Genomic DNA, 27,730 nt, shown 5'->3' with positions numbered 1-27,730 from the left:
ACACAGAAAATCTCAGCCTAAAAAATGTGGAAATGCTCACAGGAGTGTCTGGGTAAATGTGTTTCACATGTGTCTCAAAGAGAGCTGCCCAGTTACCCTGGGAGCCATCCCAGGACTCCTTTCCCAGGAGGAGAGGAGGACAACAACATTTTCTTCTACATTTGCATTTTCTTAGGCTAGCAGGGTTCTTGTCAAGGCAGTATCAGAAATAATTGTCATTGCATCCATCCTCTTGGGTGGGGTCTACCTCCATCCATCTTTCTTCCCTTCACCGGTGCACACTGCAGCACACAGTGTGCCACTGAGGAGAGGTGACTCACTTGGAGGCAGCTTTTGAACTATCCTCATCTAGAAGGGCTTTTTGTGCAGTAACAACAGCAAAACATTAACATTATTACTATAACTACTATTATTATTATTACTATTATTATAATATCATAATGTATCAGTGCCATTCTTTTGTCTTTGAGGCTAGCAACAATTGGTAAATTAGTTAGGTAAATTTTAAAAACATTTTAGAACACAAAAACCCCCTTCTTCTGCAATTAAGAGACAAAGCAAACTAGAAAACTTCTTGAGGAAGTGATAGATTCCTCTTGACTTGAATTCTCTGAGAGGAACTGTTGATAAAATCCTCCACACCTGTGACCCAGGAGATCTAGCACAGACAACTACAGAAAACTGAAAACCTACAAGCCTGTGAATTATTCTCTATTACCTGACAAAAGACACTCATAGGAGAACTATTTTTAGCCTTCCTTTCACCAGTTCTGTTTAAAAATAAAACCCAATTCTTCACCTGTTTTTGAAAATCTTGCCTAACAGATTTCTCTAGTGCCTGTCACCTGCTGTGACTTGTGTTTTACAGACAGTGCCAACTCACCAAGGGCCAAAACCACAGTTACACAGAGGAGTTAGGAAGAGACACTGCTGCTCAAGGTCACCCAGACACCACCTTAATGGTCAGTGAGAGAATCCCAAATTTCTGACTGCCAACCTCTGCCTATTTCATGTGCCTTTGTACTCTTCCTATAATGAACACACCTTTTAAAGAGTAGATCTAACACCAGCATGGTTTTTGTAACAACACTACATCATCATTCCTGACACAACCCAAAACTGGGCTCATGCTTTCAGACCTGATCCTGACAGTCAGTGCACTCCCACTTTCAACATTTGAAGCAGTGAGTTTAGCCACATCCAGCTTAGCAAAGCCTATGCCTCAGCCAGCAGCAAAACCCCATGTCACTCCCTTCATGACTCTCCCACTTAGGCTGCAGCCCAGCCACATGGGTCGAGTACGATGCAGAGATCACACTGTGCCACTGAGCTCAACCAATCCACCAGGAACCTACATTAATCAGGAATTAGATCAGGAATTGATCCAATTCCTGATCATTGTGTTTGTTGCAGGATGACTGTGAGATCAGAGAGATGCAAGATTAGAAAGAAGAAGAAAAACCCAATAGGTTTACTTGCTATATAAAGCTTAGAGTGGATTACAGAGGAATTTCCCTAGGCTCTCATATATGCTATTCCCTTGCTTATACATGTGCATGCTTCTGAACAATCATAACTCAATTTCATCAATATTTTGGTAATAGAAAAAATATAATTACATATAAATAAAAGTTGAGAACAGGGTTTTATTTGCTCAGCAATGTTGACTGTGTCAGGGGGACAGCTTCCATCTGAGTGTGCTTTTACTCACTGCTGGTGGCACAGGAGTTTGAGAATAGGCTCAGACTTGCACCTACCCACAAAAGGGACTCACTAGAGTAGGCTGAGAAGAAAGCTTGAGAAGTCTAATCTAAAGCCTGAGATCACTCTGCCTGACCAGTAAGCAAACAGCAAAATTAAAGCCTCGCATTGCCGTGGAATTCAGGCAAATCTCCTGGGATACACTGCACATGCAAGACAGAGCTGTTTCCTCTCCTGTCTGATAAACCATTCCATCATGTTCTAGATGCTATTAAAAAAATTATCAAAGGAAGGGGTGGAAATTTTCAGCTCATCTCCACCCATCCCATTCTGGAAGCACCCAAAGAGACTCACTTATTCTAAAAGTGACTAAGACATGAGTCATCTGATGAGTAAGCACATTGGCTCTGGAAATCTTATTCAATCCACGACCACATCCAAGTCACTGCATTACCTAAATCATTTATCCATTTCATACATTAATGCAGCAGCACTCCAAGGCCAGGAAGAAGCTCTTGTTTCCAACACCAGGGTAATTGCAGCTGATCTTGTCACGCTATGATAGACAGAGCACCGCCAGGAAACCCTGTGCTGAACCAGCAGAGCAAAATCACATGGCGAGTCTGCATATACAGTGCTCTGAAAGTCATCTTTGGAGATGCCTCTAGCCTCAGCTCCTGAGTTAAAGTGTACTGGCACCAGCCAGTGGTGCAGCTCAGCAGCCCTGCACAGGCAAACACAAGCCCTGCTCCTGGCAGCAGGATGCCAGCAGGGCTCCGTGCAGGCAGTGCCAGGACCACAGCTGAACGCTTTCAACGCCCTCCTGTTACTCTCCCAAAAGCTCTCACATGAAGCTGCAAAAGCATTAAGTTAAACCACTTATGGGGCTTAGATATCTCTCCCTTAATATCTTAAATATCTATTCTGGAGGAATATGAGCACCTCGCAAAGCAAATTTGCTCATCTTCACAAACACCCTGTGGGATACATTCACAGGCAGGGAAACAATGCTGGGGAGAAGATGTAATCCCCATGAATCCTTCTTAACAGACCCCAACAGACACCTTGATGCCTTTGAAATGCTAGCTTAAGATCCAACAGGAGATCTGTGGCTGATGTTCCCCTGCCCTCTTCCGAAAATCCTGGTGAGGATTTCCTAAAATCAGTGAGCAGGTCTGGTCTGCCCTCTGAAGGCCCCTCACACCTCATCCCCAAGCACAGCAGCAGTGATGCACCCAAAAGGCAGCCTGGGCACCCCCTGAAATGATGAGTCTGTTCAGTCTGTTTTATAGCCCACTGCACAGCCTTTCTGCAGGGCTGCTGATTTCTCTGTGTTCCATCAGCACAGCTCAAAAAGTACACTTGTAAGTGGAATAACTTCAAAGGACTAATTTAAGTTGTTCCGTACCATTCCACTGGCATTGCACTACAACCAGTGTCTTGATACTGCATTTCCACAGCTTTAGGTTTTCTGAATCTTTCAACAGACTCACAGGAGAACATAGCCAGAGTTTTCACCTGAATGGCCAGCCCTGTGAGCATCTGCCTTTACACAGACAAGGGTAAAAGAATAGAGATTTCTCACCAGGGTGTGAATTTGCAATTTGCCTCTGCTGGACTATATATTAACAGTAACCACCACCCACCTGCTTCCTCCACGGAGCCAAGGCCCCTCTGCCTTCATTATTCCCTTTGGCACTGAGGAAAACTTTTCATCCCTTTGCACTGAATCCAGTGACCACAACACAACCTCTCACAAACTGAGGTCAAATAACAGGACTAAATCCCATAAACACAGTCAGCCTTGTCTCCACAGCTGCTGTGCTGGTGATCTTCCTTGCCTGAAACATCAGACCATGTCTGCCCATGGCTCCTGACCACCTTCCTACATCCCACTTCCCTCCAAGAACTTCCAAGCTCACCACAAAATAATCTACTAAAAGGGAAAACAACCCACCTCTGGAAGCCGAATGGAAGAACGCCCTCGCAACAGGCTGGCCTGAGGATGAAGAGACTTACACAGCCCAGAAAAACTTTGATGTTACCACAAAGCAGCAGCTGCCAGCACTGATGGAGAAGGATGAAAAGGCTGAAAACTTCCACAAAGGCTCCTTACAGCTGCCTGCAGGTGCAGGTACAAGACTGACACAGGATAAGCTGGTTTTCAGCACCATTACAGCAAACACCTCTGAAGCTGTAGGTGGGTTGACATTCACCCCCAGAGGGTTTGGATGGAGGTCCTCAGACTGACAGCTCAGCTGTGACCACAGCCCAGCTGCTCCCAGGATGGCACATGCACTCATACACACCTTCCCTGACATTTGTGCACACAGGATAAAGGGAAGAGCTGCGATCCCACCAGCACATCCTCATGCACTGCTCTTCATGGCCATCGGGTCGGATGCACCAACAAAGTCTCCAGGAGGGAGGAAAACCCGACAGCCTTTGAGAAGCAGCTCCATCACAAATCCACTTCACACTGAGGCAAATGCATCCCCCTCTCTCTCACGCTAAAGGCATCCTTCCAAATAAAATTACCAGCTCCTCTGCTGTGCTCATAGCATCATGAGATCTGTCTGCTCCCTGCTGGGATAACTGCTCCATGTGTCTGCCTCTGTCCAGCCGCTCTCCCAAGCACTTGACGGGGCAGCAAAACTTCACTGGCCTCCTCCAGCTCCCCTGGGCATCGCTTGCTGGCTGCTGGAGGACTGCAGACCAGCATGGTGCCATGGCACTTTGAACTTATGCCTCTGGCACTGGTGAAAAAGGCATTCAAGGACAGACAGATCCTCTGAGCAGACAAATAGCTGTACCTTGGGGAGAAAGAGAGGCAGGTAGAAAGGAGCTTACTGTTTTCCTTTCTCTGGGGGTTCTCTACAGAGGCCTAAGGACAGTCTCACCTCTGCAAACCCTTCCTCAGCTGCTTGCATCCAGCCCATGGACAAGGCAGGACTGCCCCCGAGGTAACCAGCAACACAATGCCACAGCTCTTTCCTGGCCACTCAATTCAGAGGGAAGCAAAGAAGCAGCAGGAAAACACCCAGGGTACAACACTTTATAAAGACCATCAATTAAAAGCCCCCCATTTCAGGCTAAGGGTTTCACTCGGCACAAATCCCAGATTTGTGGGATACACACTTCACACAGATTTCTCAGCCCCTGGGAAGGCTCCTTCCCACCCCACCATAAGCACATTAGTGAAGTTCATAATGAGAAAGCTCCCCAAGGGGAGACCTGTGTGCAGCCACCACCATCCTGTCCCACTGCCGGCACTGGATCTGTTCCATGGAGGAGCACTGACTGCAGCCAAGGCAACTTCATTGCCACTCTGTTTTAAACAACCAGAGCTCTCTGAAGTCATTAACTCATATAAACATTTCACCTCTGTTTAGGGAGCTCCATTTTTACAAGCATTCACACATGAAAAGAAATCACTGAGTGCATTCAAGTAAAGGTAGAATCAAGAGAGGAAGAAGCTTCTGCTAAAAATACTGGAACATTTTTTGTATTTTGTGCCACGCAGTCTTTAAATCCTGTTACCTTCAACATCTGCATCTTCACTTTAAATGTTCTGCTTCCCCATACTGCTGCTGTATTTTTCAGAAAGTCAAAGCAGGCCCAAGCATTTGTGGTCTGCCCAGGGGAGACTAGTCTGGCTAAAGATTTGTGCTCTTCCCTACCCTTCTCTCCTCCCTTTGCCATATCTTGACTTTTAGACAGTAAGTTTGAGTCTGTCACTGACCCTGTCCTTGTACAGCATCAGTGCCATCACCCAGTATGAACCATCAACAATATAAATGCAAAGTTCTGCTTGTACAAGGGCTGGCCCAAAGCTCATTGGAAAGACATCTCTCTCCAATGGCACGTGGACCAGAGCCAGCATGAGCAGAAGAGCACAATTTGCAAAGTTGACTATTTGGAGAATGCAATCATGCAAAAACATGATCTTCCATCAGAATGTCTTTGCACTTCCCAACAGACCAAAAAAAGTGTGTGCACACATATAGGTATGTTTTTATCAAGTATTTTTGGCATAGGAAGCATTTTGATGCCATGGTGACGGGTGCATCTTGTAAGCCCTTAAACATAATAGATAGAGATAAACCTGAAGCCAATTAGGAAAACAATACTGCTGTGCTTATATGATCCACAGCTACTCTGAAAGGGACAAATATTTAACTCCTATGAAAAAGATCAAAACAAAAACCCAGATCCATTGGTAAACAGATTAATCAGACTCTTGGAAAGCTCATGAGGGATTGGGTTCAGTCTCTGCAGCTGTTATTAGCATAAGCCCTGTACAGCAGTAACAAAAGACCCGCCTAAGTCCCACGGTCCTGTTTACTTTGCAATGAGACTCTGCTCAGGCTCACATCATTTAACATACACACTCTTAATTAAGGGGACAGGACAAGAGGAAGGAGTTGGCTGAAGTTTATACTGCAGTAAAACAAAACTCTTAATGGCCCGTTTTATAAGGGTAGGACTACCAGTATGGGAGAAAACAGAGCCCCAGTGCCAGCAACACCTTTCCTGATCCAGCAGAGTCTGGGTGCGATGCTGTGCAGGGCCCCCACGCTGCTGCAGGGCAGGGCCCCAACCCAGGTACAGCAAGAGCCAGTCCTTACCCAGGGAGATGAAGCCATGTCAGGGACAGGGGGGAACCAGGGATGACCACGTGCAAAGTAAGGAAAAGGACATTGTGTTGGCAGAAGCGAGCCTGGAGCAGACAGAGCATCATCCAGCTCAGGGCTGGGGAGGCCAGGCACAGCCACAGATGGACTTAGGGCAGGAAGGCTCCTGCTCACCAGTGCCCCAAAGGTACAGCCAAGAGAAACGAGCCTCAGCACAACTCCAGAACTGGATGGGCTCCTCGTGTGCCACTGGCTCCCAGGAGAGGCTGCAGGGATGTCCTGTGGGAAATGGGTTAATGGCATGCAGAGTGAGAAGTCTCCACAGGAGAGCTGACAGGTAAATGGAGCAGGGGAATGACAGCCTGCTGAGGAACAGCATCCTGCACCCCTCGTTGGGCGTCAATCACACGCTCCCCAAAAATTGCCAGATTAGAATTAAATAGAACGCTGCTGCCTCCAGACCAAAAATTATTCATTCCATAAAAAGCATTTTCATACATCTCTCTTATGACTCTTCCATTCCTCTCCAGGCCCACTCGCTCCTCTCCCACAGAGGAGTCATTTGATGGAGGAACTTTTCTGATTGCAGCATCCTGCAAACTTTTGTTTGTAGAAAGCTTAAATGAGCATATTCCTGCAGGGATGGCCAGTGCCAGAGGCAAGGGCCTCCAGTTTCAACAGTGACAGCAAGGGACAGGGGATTCCTCCCATTGCAACTGAGCATGACATCTACTTTGCTGAAGGCAGAGGGAGTCTTGCCACCCCTTCCACTGTGATTTTATCGTACTGTTCTTCAAGATGTGCAGATTAGAACTAAGTAAGTACCTCAACACATGCTTCATATGCTTAAGTCTTGTTAAAGCTAAGCAAATGCTTAAGGACATGTACTGCTTCAGGAAGCACTGGTGGATGGGATGTGTGCTTTGCTCACAGCTGGGCTTCACATGAATTGGTTTTCCAGGCATAGCTCAGGAACCTGGGCAGGAATAGAGATGTTGGTGCATGGTCTCACATACAGCAACATCTAACAGCAGGTCCAAGGAGCACGTGGAGCCAGCAGGTTGCTGCAGTGTGCCCTGAGAGCCCGTGGATTCAGAAGCAGTTGCATGGCTGGGATAGGTAAGAGCCACTTGGTTTTTTCATGCACTTCTCTATTCCAGCCTGGAGGAGAAATCACTGCTGTAGAAGCAGTGAACAAGCATTCCAGAAGGCCCTGCTGGCAGCCCAATGCTTGGGAGCCAAGTTTAAACTCCTGACTGTCATCGCTTCATCAGACAGAGGCAGACACGTTAACCCCACCTTGCTGCTTCACCACAAACTGGGGCCAGCAAATTCTCTTGCTGGGGCTGGGAAGACTGAGCCATCACTAAGCACCTCCCAGGTCCTGTCCACTTGCAGATCTCTCTCACTTCCCCTGGGGCTTGCACCAAGTGCCACACTGTCACCTTCCACTGCTCAAACTCCCATTGTCCAGAAACCAACTGCAGCACTTGCATCTCCTGCAGGGTTTAACTGGGACAAATGCCATGTTAGACTCTGCTGAACTATTGCTTGGTGAAGACTGTAGAGAGCCATAACACCAACCAAAAGGTTTCAAGTGGTAATTAATCAGCTACAATAATAAATAATACATATACTTTCAAGTGTTTACTCATTTCCTGAGTATCTCCCATAAATATCTAACCAATAAAGCACACTTTAAACAGTGACTTGTATCTTTTCCCTTCTGAGCTAACTCTGTGCTACTTACTTAAAATAGAAAATTCTGTAGGAGAAAGACAAGTTGGAAGGTAACAGAATTTTGGAAGTAGCTTGAGCATTCAAATTTGCTCTGAACAAAATATATTTAATGCAAGTGTTTAAACTTTTCTCAGTCTTACCTTACTTTACAGACAAAGTTTATACACCTGTTTTAATCCATTCAGTCAGTTGGGCTGCCGGTCTACAGCTCTCTTCAGCAAGTGTCACATGTGATGTTCACTGGTCAGGCCACACTCCTGCCAGGCAGAGCTGGCCCATGCACCCTTCATGGAAACCGGCACCAAGAGAAAATCCTGACCTCAAAAACACAGTCCAAGCAACTTTCACTGAAGTGCAGGAGCTTTGCTTTTAATGTAGATGGAATTTCTAGTTCAAGTTTTTGAAACAAAGTGTTGTGTTAAAAAATAAGAATAAAGAGATCAGTGCAGATCTCCCCCAAAAAAGGAAACCGGAGCTGTCAAAACAGCTGGAATGCTCTCCACAGCCTTCAACATTTGCTTTAAGTGGCTGGAAAAGGTCAGTATCATTTAGCTCTTAGCAAGGTTTAAATGAGCTTCAGCCCTTTGTGGAGGGCTGGTCAGTCTGACAGTTTTAATATTTGACAGTGAGCCCCAGAGCCCTGAAGACACCCTAGCACGGGCAGTCAGGACCAAGAGCTGTCACCACCACTGTCCTCCCAGGGAAGCTCCTGGGTCCCACACTGGCCTCAGTCTCCTCTCCACCACAGCCAAGGGACACTCGGCCATAATCACCCATCCCACCAGGGCTGACCAGGCTTTTAAGGTACAAATTTATCAGAAAGGTGCAAAAAACCTACCTTAATATTCCAGCTGGTACCTAATCCCTTCAATTCCCCTGGAGAGGTGCTTTTCATTTCCAAAAAGAACCATGAGCTAATGTTCTTGCCAGTGTTGTTAATCAGAGCAGCAAAGCCTCTTTTCACTGTGCAGGGCCCAGGTGAGTGTCTCCAAGGGATTAGCTGTTACCATATTTAGTTCAGTAAAGGGTTTATCTCAGCCATGTTCACAAAGACAAACTATGAAGACATTTGCCAGCTGAATTCCTGGGGACTGACACCTCGAGCAGCCACAGGGCTTGGAGTGCACCCAGGAAAGGCATGGAATGGTAATTGGTAGGAGTAGGCAGTTTTTTACCCCTCTCCAGCACGAGAAGCCAGGGCAAGAGACAGCTCTTTTTGAGGGATAAGGCCACTGTCGGCTACCAGCCAAGGGATGAGAGGAAGGTGAGGGGACAGGAGGGATGAGGGAGCCGGGGGCAGGAGAGAGAGGATTTTCAAAGCCCTCCAGGGCAGGCACCAAGTCTCTGAGCTGATGGGCACAGCAGCTGCTGCCAGGGACACGTGGTTGCCAAACCCATGAAATGTATCCCAGAGAGCCTCAGAAAAGTCCTCAGGGTGAAACCACTGGACTCGTGCCACCAGCTTTAATCTGGAGCTCAGTCAGGTTCTGCTAAGCACTGCGAGCCAGGAGCAGGGCTAAGGGAGGGACTAGTGTCTGCAGTCACCCTGAAGGCTGCAGAGCAGACCACCAGTTAGGCATCCAGGCTCTTCTCAAACCAGTGAGACTTTCCATCTATGAAGAGGAATTATGTCCTAAAAATCTAGACTTTGTGCACCGCTGTTCCTTCCAGCATTGATCAAGCATTTTGATTCCTAACTTGCTGCCTGCTCCACCCTCCTGAGCAATGGCTCAGGTTTTCATTAGTGCCAAGGACAAACACTGAAGCTTTGGGACTGCTTCCTAAACTCTTCAGCAGACCAGAGGGAAATTAATATTTTCCCTCTTGCTCATCGAGAAAGCAGGCTGGGGTGGGTCTGGAAAGACTTACAAAGCCCTGGGCACTCAAGGATAAGAAATTCCACTGTGGTGCTGCCTTCCCTGCTCCCCCAGCTCGCAGGGGGCTCTGCTGGCATCTCGCACCAGCTGCCTGAGCACTCAGTGCCTGCATCGTGCCAACACTGCTCTGCTGCCTGTGCCCTGGAAAGAGCTCTTCTAACAGCAATGTCAAGTGGCTGAACAAAGAAATATCAGAAAACGGGGCTGGAAGGAGAATGTCTGAAGATATCAGTGAGCGGGACATCACTGGGCACTTAGAAGAATGACAAAGGCAATTTTCACAAATGGAAGGGTGAAATAAAGGAGAAATGAGAGTGAAGATTGAAAACAATTTCCTACTGTTTGGCATGCTCTAAAATTAGTGCTGTAATAGATCTCATCAACCAGCATTTATTTTCCATTCTGAAGACAAGAATTCAAATAAGCTGCAGCAAGAGAAGCGCTTGCTTAGCTGAACAGCCGACCTCAATCACAGGCAGCAACACAAACCAGGCTGTTCCAACCCTGCTGGATCTTGCTTGGGATTTTCAAAAGTGACAACTCAAGTTGGAGACCCACTTTCCTCAGCCACATTCCAACCCCACCAGTACAGAGGTGACAGAGCCTCTGGAGCAGGAAGGGACAGGCTGCCCATGGCAGACCTGCTCCAGAGATTTGCTGCATTCATACAACCGTAGGAGAGAACTGAGGGAATCCCAAAGTTACACGGCCTGGACAGGACCTGAGGCAACAGGTTACACACCCTGCTTTGGGAAACCCCTGCTGTTAATTCTCCTGATGGCTCTCTCTCCTGCTGTCCCCAAGGAACAAGCCCTGCTCACCTGGCTCTGCCCAGGTAGAGAGTCCCCAACAGCTCCAACATTTTGCTGTGACTGCCCAGGGGCACAGGGCCAGCTCTCACCTGGCTGGGCTCAAACTCTGTCCCCAGAACCTGCACATGGGTCACCAGACCCCAGGTGGAAATGCTGGCACACATCCACACCCCTCTTGCTGCTGTTCTGATCTGCATGTCTGGGGGACCAGGCCCACAAAGTCTGGCACAAACAAAAGCTGCATGGTTTTGAATTCAAAAGGCAAACAGCAAATCTCTACAGGCTTCATCTTGCTGCTCCCGTAGCTACACTCCCTCCTTCAAGAACGCACATACGTGTAAAGGTATTTTACACACAGTGGGGCTGTGCAGTACCAGGGACACACAGCAGTGCCTGGGGAGCTCTGGAAAAGCCCCCAGACTCAGCTGGGAGCCGCAATGGAAGCACTGATGTGATGCACCCACTGCTCTTTCAAAGTTTGAGAACAAATCCCCGATGGCAGAGGAGAACTGGCAGCATCACTCAGCTATGAGGTGTCAGAGATATTTCAGGCAGCCAGATATTCCCATGCAGAAACCCAGAAAAAGTCACCCCCTCACTCCCCCAGCCGCCTCTCTTTGCATTACTGCTAGCATGGATGTGACTCACTAGAGCTGGGTTTATATTAAACTCCTGAAACAGATTGTTTGGCTGTTATGTAAATCCAGTAAATGTTAAAACACCAGAATAAATCAGTCAGGCAGTTACCACTGCCAGCTCTCCAGAGACATCCAAGGGACTGATTTTTTTAAAAGATAGAGGTGGTAAGAGATGAGGGGGAAACAATAACAACAACAATGATAATAGTGACAGTAATAATAACAGTAATAATAATAGCAATAATAATAACAACAACAATAATATCACCACAGCCTTTCAGCACTTTTCAGGCGGAGCTGTGCCAGTGGCCGCAGAGCCCCCACCAGTACTGCTACCAGTCCATATACAGTCCTGCCCAGCCATATACAGGCATATCCCCCAACTTCTGCTCTGCACAGGTTATGCAGCATCACCTGCACAAGACACAAACTCCATGGCAGCAGAAGTGCCTCCTTACCACGCCACCTGAAACAGCAATGTGACCTCAGGGGAGCTCAGTATGACAGTACTGATGCTGGGGTTAGGACTTCAGCCATATCATGCTTTAAAATAAAATAAGCCCCAAATGAGGCACGAACATTTTTCTTCCCATCCTGTCACTGGGAAGGAGGTTCTGCCTTAGGAGCTGCCCCATCCCATGGTGCAGAGGGCATTTGCCACTCAGAGGACAGTCTCCCACTCGCAGTGACATCAGCAAGCCAGCACAGGAACAGATTTTAAAATTTGCAAACACAAGTGTTTTTACCCGAAACCTGATTCCAGGTTTATAAACAGTCTATGGGCCAAAGGATTAGTCAGAAAAATTATCTGGCAAATAATCTGCAAGAATAAGCAAAACCAGAGCATATCACCATCTGCTCAGATACCTCCTAAGGCAGAAATGAGAAGCCTTCAAATTAAAGATTTCACTTTGTATGTAATTGTTGATAACCAGGCCATTGCACTCAAAATACTCCCATAGCTACATCAGCAACCAAGAAAGGAAGCAAATAGAAATTAGGACCCCAAATCTTAGTTGTAGTGTAAAGCATGTTGGCTGAGTTGCCACTTGCATGGGCCACATGGCTCAGACCAAGCCCCTGCTCAGCTTCAAAAGCAGCTGGAGCCTGTGGGTCTGTACAAATGTGATTCCCACACCACTGGGCACATCTGGGCAGGTACCTCTGGGAAGGGGACAGTGACCTGCCCAGCCCATGCACTGGCAGAGCACAAGTTCCATTTCCAACTGCCCTGGAGATGAGACTGCAGAGCAACATCATCACAGCACTGAAATTAAGAGATCTCCGAGCTGTGTTTAATTAAACATAGTCTGGGAAAGTCTCTGCTTTTGTTAAACACCGCCTCAAAAGAAAAGGGCTGAGTAATCCACCAATAGGGAAAAATACACTCTTTAGCTACAAGGTGTTATTATTATAGGCTTAATATCAAAATGGCTTGTTCAGCTTATTAGGCTGCAGCAAACACTCCCAGCCTTGGCAAGACTGATATTACAGCTCTGTATTTCACACTTACATAAGCACTCAAGGCTTGTATGGAGAGGAGTCTCCTGGCCAGAGAGGGAAGGCATTGATTTGCACCAGGTCTCTGTGGCCCAGTAAAACTGGCCAGACAGACAGCAGAGGAGTTGTGTCTGTACTGGGCACCAGCAGGGACGGGAGCCTGCGCTGCAGCAAGGCCAGTGAAACCAGCGGTGGGAATCGATGTCCCTGACTGGGGCCAGCAGCATCACAGGGGCTGCAGCAATTGCACACACGATGGCACAAGCACAGGCCAGCAGGAAAATGCTCCACAGGTCTCCTGAACACTGAGGACACCGTGACCAGCACCATACGTTTGACCTCACACCCTGCTTAACTCGGGAGTCCTGGCTTTCTCCTTCTGCAGAACAGAGATGATCACCAACATGCAGGGAAAAGGTTTTGGAGCAGAGGGTTAAGCAGTGTTATTGCTTCTGAGCCTGCCCTTGGGGACAGCCCACACCAGCAGCCAGGGATTGCTCCGTGGCTCTGCAGCACTGTGGGGTTGGTGATGCATCGCTGCCTCCAGCACCCGCTCACCTGCCTGCAGGTGCAGCCAGCCCCAGGCTGACCCCCCATCTCAAACACCCAAGTCATTGAAAATAATAAGTATAACTATCTAAGACTTTCAAGACACCGTGACATTTGAGGCTCTTTTTGAGTATTTGGTGCAGTAGAAGGGCTCACTTCTCAAGTTGAAAAACAAACCCTTTCTCTTCTATTTGTTAATTAAATGCGTTAATTGTATTCAGATCTCATTTTTTGTGCATAATGTTTTGCCCATCTGTTTGATTAAAAAAGAACCCAACCACCCAGCTTCATTAAGCTAATTAGATGCATTCAGCCATTGGTTAATATTCTGAAGTACTTTACAATTATTCTCCCCAGTTATTAAATCTCCTCTGAGGATCTTATTTTCTGTACTAGACTCTTTATTAGCCAGCACTCGAGTCAGACTGCATTTGCCCACTCCTTACCAACATGCAAACATCCCACCAACTGCCTCAATGGTTTGCGATCTAAGACATGGAGATAAATTTATGCCTTCATCTGGCACTCTTTGGTTCACCCTGACCTGAAAACACAGCAGCTTCCTCCCTCTGTGCAAGAGGGTTCAACACTGCAGGAGGATGATGAAGTGTTGAAGAGAGCACTACAAATTCTGTATCCTGTGGGAGCTCCTATGTGAACTTTTAAAGGGAAAAACAGTCTCAGAAAGCCTCAGGACCGCAGTCCCAGATGGGCCATCCTAGAGGATGAAAAGTGACACCAACTAAATTAGTGTAGCCATGGCTTGGCCATGTGGCATCATGTGAGTGAGCTGAGTGAGCCCTGCTGGCAGTGCAGTGAAGGGTTCTAAGCTCTCTTAGGGTTCAGGTTTCTGTATAATTTGTGATCAGGCAACCTACCTGTATTCTGGACCTCCCAGGTGCCCCCAAGCTCTCTGCTCCACCACGGAGAGCACGCAGTAGCTCTGAGGCTTGGTCTTCACACACCCCACCATCACTGTCCATTGCTTCTCCAAATAACCCAAATTTTGGCCAGCAGCCCAGCCCTGAATCAGAGCAGTCCCTGCTCAGCCTCAGAAGTGGTCACAGGACAAGGATCCTCCAGGACCAAGCATCAAGGGCAGGAAAAGGGAAAGAATGGCACCAGAATGATGGCAGGAGAGAGCCATCAAGGTGAGAGAAGGTGAAGAGAAGCAGCATAAGCCACCTTGTCCTGGTACGAGCAGAAGTAATGACTGGAGCCCCTCACTTTTCCCTTACCATAACATCTTCCCCCTCTACCTGGACATCTATTTCCTTGAAAACTTGTAACAAATCCTTGCAGCCCTAACCACAGCAAGACACTTGAGTACAGGAGGACGAAAGCTCCAGAAGCAGATGGATGGCAGAGGGAGAGATGGGACTGACAGACAGAGATGCACAGCAGGTATCCAGCTTGTCTTTCACACAGGGTCTCATTTCAGAAGGAAAACAGATTAAATAAATTAATTTTTTTACAGAAAGCACTGATTTACACAGTTCTAGTCCTACCTGGTCCTGGCTGACACCAAGACCTTCCATGCCGAGAGGGAGCTGCAAGAGATGAAACTCTCCCCACATGTGCATTATGGAACTGTGACTGCTGTTCCTTCCTGAACCAGCCCCAAGTTTGAGATGTAGGTCAAGAGCTTCTAGAAAACAAGCCAGCAGACCATTTATAGGAAAAGCCATACTGAGTCAAGCCATGTATCCACCCTGCCCTGATTTCTGTCTCTAACAGCGGCCAGCAGTGGATGTTGGGAGGAGTGCTGCTGCAGAAACTAAGAGCTTAAAAATAGTTATGATAATGAGGAAAAGTTTAGCATTTGGCCTCCTGACAGCACCTCCTGGCTTCAAGCAGTCACTCAGGGAGCCTTGACAGAACATCTCTGAATTAGTCTACAACCAATTTGAAGCTATTCTTTCAGTCTCCACAACACTGTAGGGAATTGAGCTCCGCAGCATGACAAACCCTGTGCAGAAAGCACTATTTGTGCCACACCTGCCAGGCAAACAGGGGAGTTCAGGCATCCCAGCACCAATTCCACATGGTGTCAGAGAGGATAAACCACACACACACCCACTGCCCCATGACCACAACCTGGGGTCAGCAGGAGCCAACACAGGCACTCTGCACAGTGCTACAGGGCCAGGGAAGAAACTGCTCTCCTCTATTTGCTTCTGCAGTCCCAGCCCAGCCTCTATTGTTTGTATGTAAAGAAAAGAGCCAGTTTTCATTCTCTTGTTATAAAAGGTGGTTACACTTGCAAGAAATCACTTGGTAGCAGTTTAACTGAAGGAGGAAGAAATTCAGAGTTTGAGGCAGCTGTGATTTGACATGGGCTGACCTGGCACCTGAGGAGAACCTTAATGACATTTCCTTCCAGCCAGCCTGTTCTCCCTGGTTCACACTGTAATTAGCTTTCCCTTTTTGACATCCAGGCGGAAAGCCCAGACCACACTTAAAAATTTGGCCACGTTATTACAACTTTTCAATAGCCTGGCAACAGCATCAATTAATAGAGAGCTCACTGCCCCACTGCGCTTAATGCTGTAAGAAAGGCAAGCTTTGGCTCAAAGAGCTTAGAATCAAAGCAGGCTTTAAAAATAGAGCTTAAAAGTTGTAGTTTAGCTTGGCAGGCAGGTAAACACCACACAGCTGCTTGCTCACAGACCCCTCTCCAGGAATGGGGGAGAGAACTGAGGGGAAAAGAACATAAAATTTGTGAGTTAAAAACAGTTTAATAGGATAGAAAAATAAGAGAAAATAATTAATAATAATTTAATTAGAATATACAAAACAAGTGATGCACAATGCAAGTGGTCACACCTGCAGACCAGTGGCCAGGCAGCTCTCCCTCCAGCTGATACACTGCAGGAGAGGTGGGATGATCCCCAGCTTTTGTGGAAACTTATCAGTTCGAGTGAACAGGTCTGTTGCAGGCAGTCTTTCAGAGAGGGGAGGGGTGTGGGATCACGCTTCATTCCCAACAAGCTCTGCCTTCCTCCCTAAGCACTGGCCTTCCCCTGGGGACACAGTCAAAATGAAAGAGGGAGCACCAAGAGGTGGGTCTGAGGTCCTGGGAAACATAAAACTAGCTGCTCTTCTGCATCTCCCATCACCAGCAACATTTCTTTACAACAGCCTTAAGGGGAAATTACACTTGCCAAGGACTAACTCAGACTGTTCCCTAAGTGCCACCAAGGAGTAGGTGAGCTCTGCTGCACATGGGCTGAGCTATGCCTAAATCAAGAGATAAGCAGGGCTAAAAAATTCATGTTGTTAGTCAAACTTGAGAGCAGTGCTGGCTTTCAGCCAGGGGTTACTCCAGATGTGCTCCATGCCCTGCATCCCGGGCTTTGACTGCTTACTCCTCACACAGGTCCCCAGCAGGGACAATGACTTTGTCCATCTGTGAAAGGGTCACAGGTCCCAACAGGAAAAACACAAGGCTGCAGATTTCCAAAGGGACAAACCCAGTGCTTCGATTCCCTGAATTCTTTTTTTTCCAGGCTGAATTCACCTCCTGCCACAGACTCCAGTCACACTCCTGAATGCCAGTTCAGAGAAACTGGTCAGTACCCATGGGAGTGGGATGCACCATCCCAGCCGCCCACTTGGGAAGAAGGCAGCAGCCTCACAGGGAAAGCTGTCCCCCATTAACCCAAACAATGCAATGGGTGGTGGCTGGTCCCATCTCCCTTCCACCTGATGAACAGTGTGATCCAGGTGATCTGTGCCAAAGCTGGTAACAGCAGTAGCAGCCCCACAGCATTATGTGAACTATGGATTTCCATCCTCCAGTGAAGCCACTAACACCCACAAACCCCAAAATCCCTTCAGTGGTTTGTTCTTGGGATCAGCCAATGTACCAGACAGCCCAGAGCCAGGAGAAGGATGCACTTGCCTATGAGAGACTTGCAGCAGAACACTGCAGATGGGACATCTATCCTGATATTTGCTCCTCTCACTCCCAAGCTTCCTTGTTTTTCTTAAGATGATGTCTGCAGCTAAATGAACACATTACAGCAGAAATTTTACTCTTAATTTGTCCCTTGGGTGTTTTGCTGACCCTACCAAGAACTATATTTAAATGTGCAATTTCCTGGCTAGACTCATTTGCAGTCCCTTCCCCCTGGCTGCCTGTGCAAGTCTGGCCCAGAATCCAATTAGCTACTACCACCCTTTAAATCAAAGGAATTACACTCAAACAAGAAAAATAAAATTAAGGATTTTAATTACATCATTCTTATTATATGTCTAAATACTTACAATTCCCATGCTCTCTGGGAGGTGGTCTTGAAAGGCTAGAAAATGACAAGTTTCCAAGCAGACAAAATTGTAGCCAGAACAAATTAATTTGACAGGAGAGTCTGCCCAGCCCAATCACCAGAGCATGTTTGGTTTAACACACTGCAGAGCTGGATGTAGGACCTGCCTGGCACTATGGAAGGAGCAGCTGCTTCCCAGCACCTGTGAGAGGTATGGGGAACCCAAAGGCTTCCAGCTTCTCACATGAAGCAGCAGCTGCATTCCATCTGGTATTCATGTCAGGAATCTGCTTTCATCAGCATCAGCACCACCCTCCCCAATGCCTAGGAGGTGTTTCCATTGCAGCTTCCAAAGTAAAGTAACTCCTTTGCTTCTGAGAGTTTGCTGGTTCACACTTAGTCCTTGACTGGCTTCAGCTGGTCCCAGTGACATCCAACAGTGTTCCCAGCTGTGCACAGGAACAAGGCAAGGAGGATGTGGATTCCCAAGGCCATAGAGCCCAGGGGCACGACAGAGGGTGTTTTGTTCCTTTCCCAGTCACATCCTTTAAGGCTCCACGTTTTGCAGTCAGATTCCCAACTGTGTGATGCTGTGGCTGTTCAGACTTAACAGAGGTCCTTCAGAGTCCCTTCTGGACAGGCTTTCCCACCCCCCTCCAGCTCACCGGCCTGTGTTCCAGCTCTTGGCTTCCTGCTAGCCTCCAGGAGCTACTCAGCAGATCCCCACAAATCCTTTGGCTCTGGTGAATCTCCACAGGACTGTCTAGCCAGGGGATGGGGCTGTGCAGGGCAGGAAGAGCCAGGTACTGTTAGGCTGGAAGACATCAGGAGAGCTGATGTTATTTGGCTCAAACTTTCCAACTACCAGCACTGCTCAGCCTGGGAGATACCAGGGCCACAGAGCAGTTCAGAGGAGGTCAAGGACTTTGGAACAGCCAAGTTGCTGCTGGAAATGTTTCTGGTGTTTCTCAATGGCAGCAAATAAAGAGTGGCTGGGATGACTTTGCTTTAAGGTATCAACTGTGAGGTCCAAATAAGCTTCAGCTCAGTCCATCCCAAATAATGCAGTCAGCTGGACCTGCTCTGGGAAAACACAGGGGCTTCACTCAGGCCCCTGAGGAGCCACACCTGCCACCAATTCAGGTTACTGCAGCAATTCCACATAGGAACTAAACAACTCCTCTGTTGGATAGCTCAGCCTCCTGGGAAGTGGAGCAGGAGGGGGTTCAGCGTGAGGCATGGGCTCCTCGCCAAGAAAGTAGAACGAGAACTGCACAGGACATGACAGTGGAAGGGACAGCTCCAGAGAGGCTCAAGTCAGTACACGTGCATGGTGGGACAGGGATGTGATACAGGAGGGAGCATTGCCAAAATAAATGTACTAAAACACAATGATGCCCTTCCTTTTGAGGGGAACGGGTAGAGACGAGGACATGGACGGGGCTGTCAGACACTTTTAAAGAAAGCCATCAGCTAGGAAAACCAAATTCCCCAGAAGATGAGCAACTCTGAGCCATCTTCCCCCTCTTTTGCAGGCAGCTATGCTGACAACTTGCAAAAATACTCTGCAGAGCTCCCTAACCAGTTTGATGGTGAAGTGTCAGCACATTTCTAGGTTAATAAAAGCTGGGGCATGGGAGGAGAGAGGAAAGGAAGGAGATTGATTGTCTTAGACAAAGAGATTGGAATGGATTTCACAGCAGGAGAAGGTTTCAGGGCAAGGAAAAATTTATTCATACCTAAAGAGCATGGAATATTAAAGACTCTGGGTCTCATTTCCTCCACAAGACCTTAGTGGAATGAGACTCTCAGCACTTTGCAGTAACCACAAAACACCCTCAGTGAATCCAGGTGGTTTTATCCAGCTCACAGCAAAACCTTGAAAATCCCTTGGCATTGCAGCCATGGCATGAGCAAGTAAGGGAGGGCAGTGAGGGCCAGGGATTGCCCTGGGGATGAGGGGAGGGGGCTTCCCCTGGGATACTGGGCAGGCACAGAACCAAAGGCAGCCCAGCAACATGCTGCTTTTGGAGTCAAAAAGACTTCTCTTTAGATAACAAAATGCTCTGAGCATCCCCAGAGCATCTGCCATTTTTTTATTCAGATCTGGAGGCTTATTTTCCATTACTGTGGCACTTCAGACACTGCTATCACCTGGGCCTGATGCTGCACAGAGAAAATGCTGGTCCCTGCTGTGAAGTTTATGCTCTTAACACCATAAACAATGAGGCAAGCAAGCAGATGTTTGGATGAACACAAGGAAAGCTGTATTGGTTTTGCTCTTTTATTCCTTTGGGTGGCTGAGAGGATGTGCCACAGAAGAACCTGTCCCACCTGTGGGAACTATCTCATATTGCCCTCTTGCATCTGTGATAATCATTCTGCATGGAAGACAGATCCAGTGGCATTCAGGTGGAGCAGAGACACTTTTCAGCTCCTTGGAAACAGCAAACTCCGAAAATTAACCAAAAATACCAGTTCCATTCTGCATTCAGACTTAAATCAATCTACCCAGCATTAAGGAATGGACTCCAAGCAATTACTATGAATAAAGCATGCCTTTTCACTATTCATCAAGGCAAATTACAAGCACTGCTCACATCAAACTGCATGAGAAAGGACAAAGCAGAAGCCTGATCAGAGTGTGGAAGCACCCTGGAAGAGATGCCTGATCTCTCTAACCTGGAAGTGCACATTAATAAAACAGCTAAGAACACTGAAATTCATGCCCACTACCACAGGACAAGCTGAGCCAGAGGACCTTGTTCTCCCTGTTATAACAAATCACACCCTGCTCATGCAGTAACCCCATACCCCAGCCCTGAGAGGACACGTTTCTGTTCCCCCTGCACTCAGCAAGGATTGGCCTAACAATCTACACTTGGACATCTTTCACTTTTCCAGCCCCATCTCTCAGCCTGGGGATGAGGTGCTGACACAGAAGGGCCAAAAGACTCATCTCAGGTCTGTTTTACACCGTGCCTGCTCGCCTCAGACATCACTGAACTTTGTCAGTCAAGCTGCCTGACAGCTACAGAAAGGTCAATCCAGATTTCAGCATCAAAGCACCTCATCAGTGAGAGGTCAGCAGATGAATTTCCTGTCCTCATACTGCCACTTGAAGCAGGCACACCATTAGCAAGCAAACCCAAACCCTTGGTTCCAGCACAAATAATATCCCAGAACAGCACTACCCAGACAGCATTTCTAAAACCAGGTGTTAGGAAGTGTCAAAATTAAGACTTGACTCATTTAGGTGGTCGGCTTCCACATGTGTACTGTAATAGTTTGTCATAGGAACACTGCACCAGGTCCTACTGCCTTTCAAGTACCTTGATTTCTTTGGCACAGGGTTACCACCTTCTATATATCACCAGTATCCAAACCCAGTTCTCTCTCCTTCCCTCCCAGTTTCTCCACACTGATCTGTAAGCACTGACAAAAGACAGGGGAGGAAGCTCTGAAGCAGTAGAATACATTTTTCCAAGGCAACACTCCACTCATTGAGAGGAAAATCCCTCCTTTTTCTTTCATGCTACCATCAATCACTTCTCACACGCTGCAGGAAGGAAGCCTCCTTCCCCAATGGAGCTGTGGCTCATCCCCAGATCACATTCATGATGATCCTAATGAGGAGGCAGCTCACACATCTTCCAGCTTCTTGTCTGCAAACAGTCAAGGCTCCATGGGCTGGGCTGGAACGAGGGAGAGGGAAGATCTGGTAGCAGATACCCAGCATGAAGCAACAGCTACAGACCCTCTTCTAGGCAGGGTCCCTTTGAACATCCCAAATTCTCTCTGAGAATTAGAGCAGCAGAGCAGACTAAGGGCACCAGCTGCATCCAGCACATGAGGAGGTCCAGGGGCAGCAGAAAAGCTCTGGCAATGCCTGCGTGTTGCCAGTACCATGGTGAGGAAGCACAAAGGCAGGAGGTAGTTGAGAGTAACTTTGACAGAGCTGGATGCAACAGCAGGACAGCGTGGGAGCTGTGATAATTAGAGCCAGCCTCAGGTAGGTACACACATACACACAGTACTCTGCAAAGCTGTGCTGGCTCGTTTTTTTTCCTACTGCCACGCAATTCCTTCAGCTTTATCTACTGTGGATGTGACAGCCTCCAACTGTGGGCTTCAGAGGGCTGTGCCCATGTTATTTGTGTACAGCAAATCCATCCTCACCAGCTCTTTTGGGGGGTTTAGGACTCGCTTCTGTTCTATAGAATGGAAATCTGAACTACTGCCTAGAGCAGGAGAGGGGAAGAAGAGACAGACACCCCCGATAAAGTCTCCTATGACAGCAAAATAGTCTTTGAGTTAATAAATACACTCTCCCAAAGCAAAGCAAAACCAAGACAAACTACAGAGTGGGTGGTGCGAGCTCTGCTGCACTCACAAGACTGCAAGACAAAATTGTGACCAATCTCTGCAGCAGAGGCACAGCTGAGGAACACCAGGAGGAGAACAGCAGCACCTGACTGGGAGCACTGCTCCAGCACAGCACTGAACTGTCACACACAGGGTACTGCAGTCCAGGTCACCAGGGTAGGATCATCTCATGCCTCTTGGTACCACTGATTTTAACACTCTCACCTCAGTCCCAATCAGTCACAAACACAACACTAACACATCCTCAGAAGGTGTTATTTAGCCTGGGTTTCCTCAGCACTTTATTCCTCCTTTTCACACCATAATGGAGCCCCTAGTTTAACACCCATGCTAAGAACTCAGTTTTTGGGTCCATCTGTGAACTGGAGTTCCAGTTTACCAAGGGAATCTGTAGCCAGAGGAAACAACTGAATGAGTCTTGTCTTAATTTAACATCCTACATATCAAATTTCTTCTCCAGTTGAAAGCCTCGTGGGTCTGTAGGACTTGCTTCTATGCTTAGAGCTCAACAGCCATACCAGAATCTCTGTCAAGTGAGAATGCCAGTTAAGACTTTTTTCCTCTGAAGTTGAAGAAAATGTTACCTGCACAGCTGTGCAGACAGTCTTGCCCTGAAGTTTCCTCATGGCAACAGAGACTTAACATACATCCAAAATGTGTCATTAATGCTCTGTCCTCAGAAGGTCACAAAATCACAGTGTCACTTGGCTGAGAAAAACAATCAGCACACCCCTAAAATATTCATGGGATATTGCACAGGAACTGCAGCCTTCAGGGATCTGTTCTCTTCCATCCTGGCACAGAGCTCTGTGCTTAATACAAACCCCTCTGCCCCATCTCTGCTCTGCATACCAGCTCTAAAAAGGATGGGACATAGTCCTCACTTATACTGGTGTGAGTGGAAACTACTGGAGACAGAGAATTGCAGAAGGCAGCAAAAAAAAGAGGCCATAAATTTGGCTCCACCGCCCTCAGGGATGCAGTTGCCGCTCAGCACCAGTACCAGCAGAAAGGAAAGCTGGACTTCCATGGCTTTCTTGCTTGTCCAAGGCACACACACGGCTGCTCTGCAGAGACTACAGCACAGGACAGGGAAAAGGAGGAGCATGTCTGCATCCCAGAAAGACACATATTCAAGTGCTGCTCCAGCACATCACAGCCTTGCTGTTTACACTCACGTCAGAATAATTAGAGCAGTCACTGTTAACTAGCTAACAACTTCAGCATCAACTCTCTGAACAATACTGACGAATTCATCACATTTCACAGCCACCACTCTGCAGAAATACTGAAATCACCCCAGACACAAGCAGCCTAAATTAATCCCACATGCATTCTAGCAAAAAGAATGGCAACTATTTCAGCGGTACTCACCCAAAAATAATGCCTGCCCAGGGCAGCAACCCAAAAGAAACAAGTCCTCAACAAACCACACCTTATGCACAAAGCATGACTCAGCTCATGCACTGGGTGCCATCAAGAAATGAAACACAAGGGTTCATATTCAGCCAGGTTCACTCCCTAAACCAGCAGCTTTGTGGGATACCAGCTGCCATGGGACAGCCCTTCCTTTGAGCTGCCAGCCTCAGCCCACCGAGAAGCTGTGTCCTCAAAAGGGTTTTGGCTTTCAGGAGAACTTCCCCATCCAGGGACACCAGCACCTGAAAATAACAAACAAAATTTCTCCAGTGTCAGGTACTTGACAGATATGACATTTGTGCTTCTCTCTCTGTTTCTATCCATATCACTTGTGCCAAAAGTATAAAACAAACTGAATATCTAATATATAAAATAGGTATGAATATATAAAATATATAATAAAACTGAAGACTGCAATGGAACGGGAAAATCTTTCTAAAAACTTAAACCAGTAGAAAAAGTGAACAAGAAATGCAGTCTGCAAATTCCTAAGCAAGTTAGAACTGCAAGTTCTGCCATCCTTGACTGCACCTCAGCATTAATGACAAAGTCTATAAAATGTTTTTCTGTGATTATGGACTCAATCCATAAAGTCACCACCTGTGGCCAAGTACACAAGCCTGAGAAACATCCCTGTTTCTGAAGAGCTGGAACACACGTACTCACACCTCACCCACCACCACAGATCAGCAGCCACCCTCCCACACATGGATGAAAATCACTGTCGCTCCTTCCCACCATCATCTTTCAGATTAGTATCCTTCTCCAATTTATCAGTTATTAGGATCTGTTCTCTTTAGAAGGTTTCAGTCACTTTTCTCCAACCATGCTAAGCTTAAGCACGCAATTAAAACAACATGCTTGACCACATGACATTTTTTGGTACCATTCATTCACTGGCTGTACCTGATACTTTATCCTTCACAGGCATCTCTAACCAATCTTCAAACCTGCCTCAATGACTGCATTATGTCAACAATTGCTTTGCACACTTCAATCATTCCCACAGCCAGCCACACACATTCCTTTTTCAGTCACGTATTTTTGGTGACTGGGTCACCCTCCTCCATGTTGGATGTTTGCTTCTTAAAGCAAGTGACATCCCACCCCCCCCCAGGAAAACCCCAAAAACCCAACCCACCAAACACCCCCCCCCCCCCAAAAAAAACCCCCAAAACAACTGAAAATCAGAGGTGTAACCATGAAGACAAACACCTAAGAAGAAGAACTTTCACAAGGTTGTTCTCAGAGGGGTCTGCTTTGCTACAGTTTAAGACACAAGCCAATAACATTTTATCTCATACCAACTTTGTACTTGGCTTTTACACTGATTGCTCAGGCCTTGCTTTCATCCCAAAGATGAAGGGGTACCTTGCTTCCTTGCTCCTTCTCAGCAAACGGATGGCTCAGCTTCCTGAGCCTCCCTCTCCACCTGCCAAGCTGCAGCAGTGGCAGGGCTGAGTAGCAGAAAGCATCTGCCAGAGGCTGTGCAAGAGAAGCTAGAGGTAAAAACCCACCCAAAAGCCCTGCTTCCCCATCCTCCTTCCCACTCAGGAGAGCTCCTACTACAGCTGCCCAAAGCTGGGCTCTGCTGCTGAGTTCACACAAACCATTTCCCTCCCACCTTTCACCCACTTGTGTTGCTTAACTCAGCATCCCCACAGGGCCCTGGAGCCAAGGGAGATCTCCCACGTAGGCAGACCCTGCCTCCCCCTACACCCAGCATTTGTCAGGGCTTTGAGCAGCTGAACGGACCCATCGACACTGCACCTGCCCATCATCCACCTGTGCTTTAGGGCACTAAAGGGTATCCTCTCTCCAGGCATCTTCCCAAGGCAGGCTAATTGCACATATTGATTTCAGATCCTACCAAACTGCCTTCCACAGCTCCAGCACTGACAAAATCCTCACACCGAGCTCTTCACCAACACATCCCTTCTCCACTAGCTTGGTGTGCCTGGATTTATCCTCTCTGCCCCTCAGCCAGGCAGATACCTCCTCTGGAGATCCAAACCACCCTGCTAGAAGCCATGCAGCAACCTCAGCCTTTTCCTGAAGCCTCTTACAAATGAAGTTTCTCCTTTCCCTGTCCCTAGGTAGCAATGACCCTATAAAGGCTCTTCTAAGGTCAGCATTGACACTGAACAGAAGACGTGGCTTTCAAACAGAACTGTTGTTTCCACAGTTCATGAGAAAGTGGCACAAATACAGGGTTAGTACATCCTTCAGTAACTTCAGGGGACAAATATCAGCAAAAAGAGATGCTGTACTCCACAAGCAGAGCCTTGGCTGAAGCACAGTGACACAGCACACTGCCACCTCTTCATGCCCAGCCAAGGTCTAAACCACAGAAGTTTGTGTGGTGACCACCACCTAAATAGTGCTTCTTGCTCCAGCAAACAGAGCACTGCGACACCATCCTTCCAGACATCCCCTTTGCTGCAGGCTGAGGACATTCCTACTGCAGCCACCCCCATGAGCCCATAAGGGAAGGGAAATCCCACAACCCCTTCCCAGCAAAAGAAAAACTTTTGACCTTGAAAGTCTAGCTAGTGCAAGGACAATTAATTATTTCAGGAAAAGACATTTAGGACTTAATGAACACATTCATTAGAGAGCACAGAGCAGCAAGTACAGGCTTTGAAAGCCATGGCAGAAGTACAGCACCTTCTGGCTGTGTGGAGGGATGGGGAAGCTTACTGCTCTTTGGGGCAATGCCTGGACAGGTGAGAGCCCCTTGCAGCTTTGCTCCAGAAGCAGCTGGATGAGCAGCTCTGCCCACCTTCTCTGAGCTGTTCTGGGAGCACTCACACATAACCCACTCCAACCCACAAGAACCATCCCAAACCCAAGGAGAAATAGCTGGAGACAGCTCCAGACAGAAGGCACTTCATGCCAGCGGACACAGCTTCCCTCAAGGAAAGAAACGTGTTGGGACCTGGTGGCCTGGCACCTACTGTGACCTAAAGCCCAGATTCAGACCATACCAAACCATGACATGCCTGAACTCCTTGCTGGAACGATAAGAGCCTGGTGCTTATGCTCCTGGTTGCTAAGATCTGACCTTCTCCAGGCAAAAGCCAAGGGAGCAAGCCCAGGAAAGCAAATTTACTGCTCTGCCAGGAGTTTAATCCCATTCACACCAGGCACCCTAGCCCAAGCACGGGGCTCACACAGCCAACCATGCACAGGACATGTTGGAACACAGCCCCAGCACGCTGGCTTTGGTTTTTCTCTTCAAGCAACTGAGATAGCGGCTCTCTGCTTGCCTTATCCAGTTTCAAAAGGAACACTTCAAAGCCATCCCATGTCAAACTTCAGAACAAACTCAAGCTGCCAGAGATGCTTCACAGGGAGGAAGTTAATGAACGAAGGGAAGCTTAATGTGGAATCTCAGAATACTGTAAACAGAAAAGCAACAGTTTCCTATTAAACAAAACCTTTTCCATTAAGTCACAACTACAACAGAATGGTAATTTTACCTTCATCAGAGCAGCTGAAGAAAGTGCTGTCTCTGCAGGATCAGCAGTTTTTCTTGTTCACAGTACACAGGCCTTTGGGAGCTGCAGGTTATTGTCCCTCAGAGCCAAGGTAAGAAGAGAGGAAGATAAGCCCCCCTGTCACGCCAGCCTGGCTGCCAGGTGCGTGCTCTGACACGGCCAGGGCAGGGCCACGGACAGCTCAGGCCAAGACACCGACCCACGAGAAAACTCAAACTTTGAGGAGCTCAGGCTGATCCCAAGGGCAGCAAGGAGGGTTAGGAAGCCGTGACAAACCTGCACGGAGCTCACCGCACTTCTTACCTTCTTCTCTAACCCCTAGAGAAAAGGACGAGAGACGCCTGGCATGACGGTCAAACTGCTCAAAATCCCACCTTTCAGAAGGGTTTTTGTTTTTTTCCCCATTTATTTTTAAGCCCGGTAAAACCATCACCTCCGGAGCTGCAGCTGCCGGGCGCACCCCCGGCCGCTCCACGGCGGCGGCTCCCGCAGCTCGGGGGATGCGGCGGCATCCCGGATCCCACCCGCGCCGACCACCCGGATCCCACCCGCGTCCCCTCCACCGCCGCCGGGACGCTGTCCGTGGACCGTCCCCATAGGCTGTCCCCCCCCGCGCGCCACCTGTCGCTGGCTGCCGAGGGCCTCCCAGCCCCGCAGGCGCAGTGCGGGGGCTCCGTTCCCGGTGTGTGTGTGTGTGTGTGGGGGG

General features: G+C 47.9%; 1 protein-coding gene across 3 annotated transcripts in view; it reads right to left on the bottom strand.

The window, feature by feature from the left end:
* Positions 1-27,730, bottom strand: part of CAMKK1 (calcium/calmodulin dependent protein kinase kinase 1) — a 94,506-nt gene extending 66,776 nt beyond the window's left edge. The window contains exon 1 of one of the 3 annotated variants that reach the window (XM_042025960.1): positions 27,646-27,730. The gene's annotated coding sequence lies outside the window, so the exon portion shown is untranslated. Of the gene's footprint in view, positions 1-8,913; positions 9,007-17,720; positions 18,869-27,645 lie in introns of those variants that run through there. The other 2 variants (XM_042025959.1, XM_042025958.1) reach the window with 2 other exon arrangements.

The sequence above is a fragment of the Corvus kubaryi genome, unplaced genomic scaffold, assembly GCF_017639235.1.
Source record: "Corvus kubaryi isolate FWS band 111438036 unplaced genomic scaffold, C.kubaryi_AGA036_p1.0 37284, whole genome shotgun sequence".
Taxonomy (NCBI): Eukaryota; Metazoa; Chordata; class Aves; order Passeriformes; family Corvidae; genus Corvus; species Corvus kubaryi.
The sequence above is the reverse complement of the archived record's forward strand: the minus strand, read 5'-3'. Positions and strand labels throughout refer to the sequence as shown.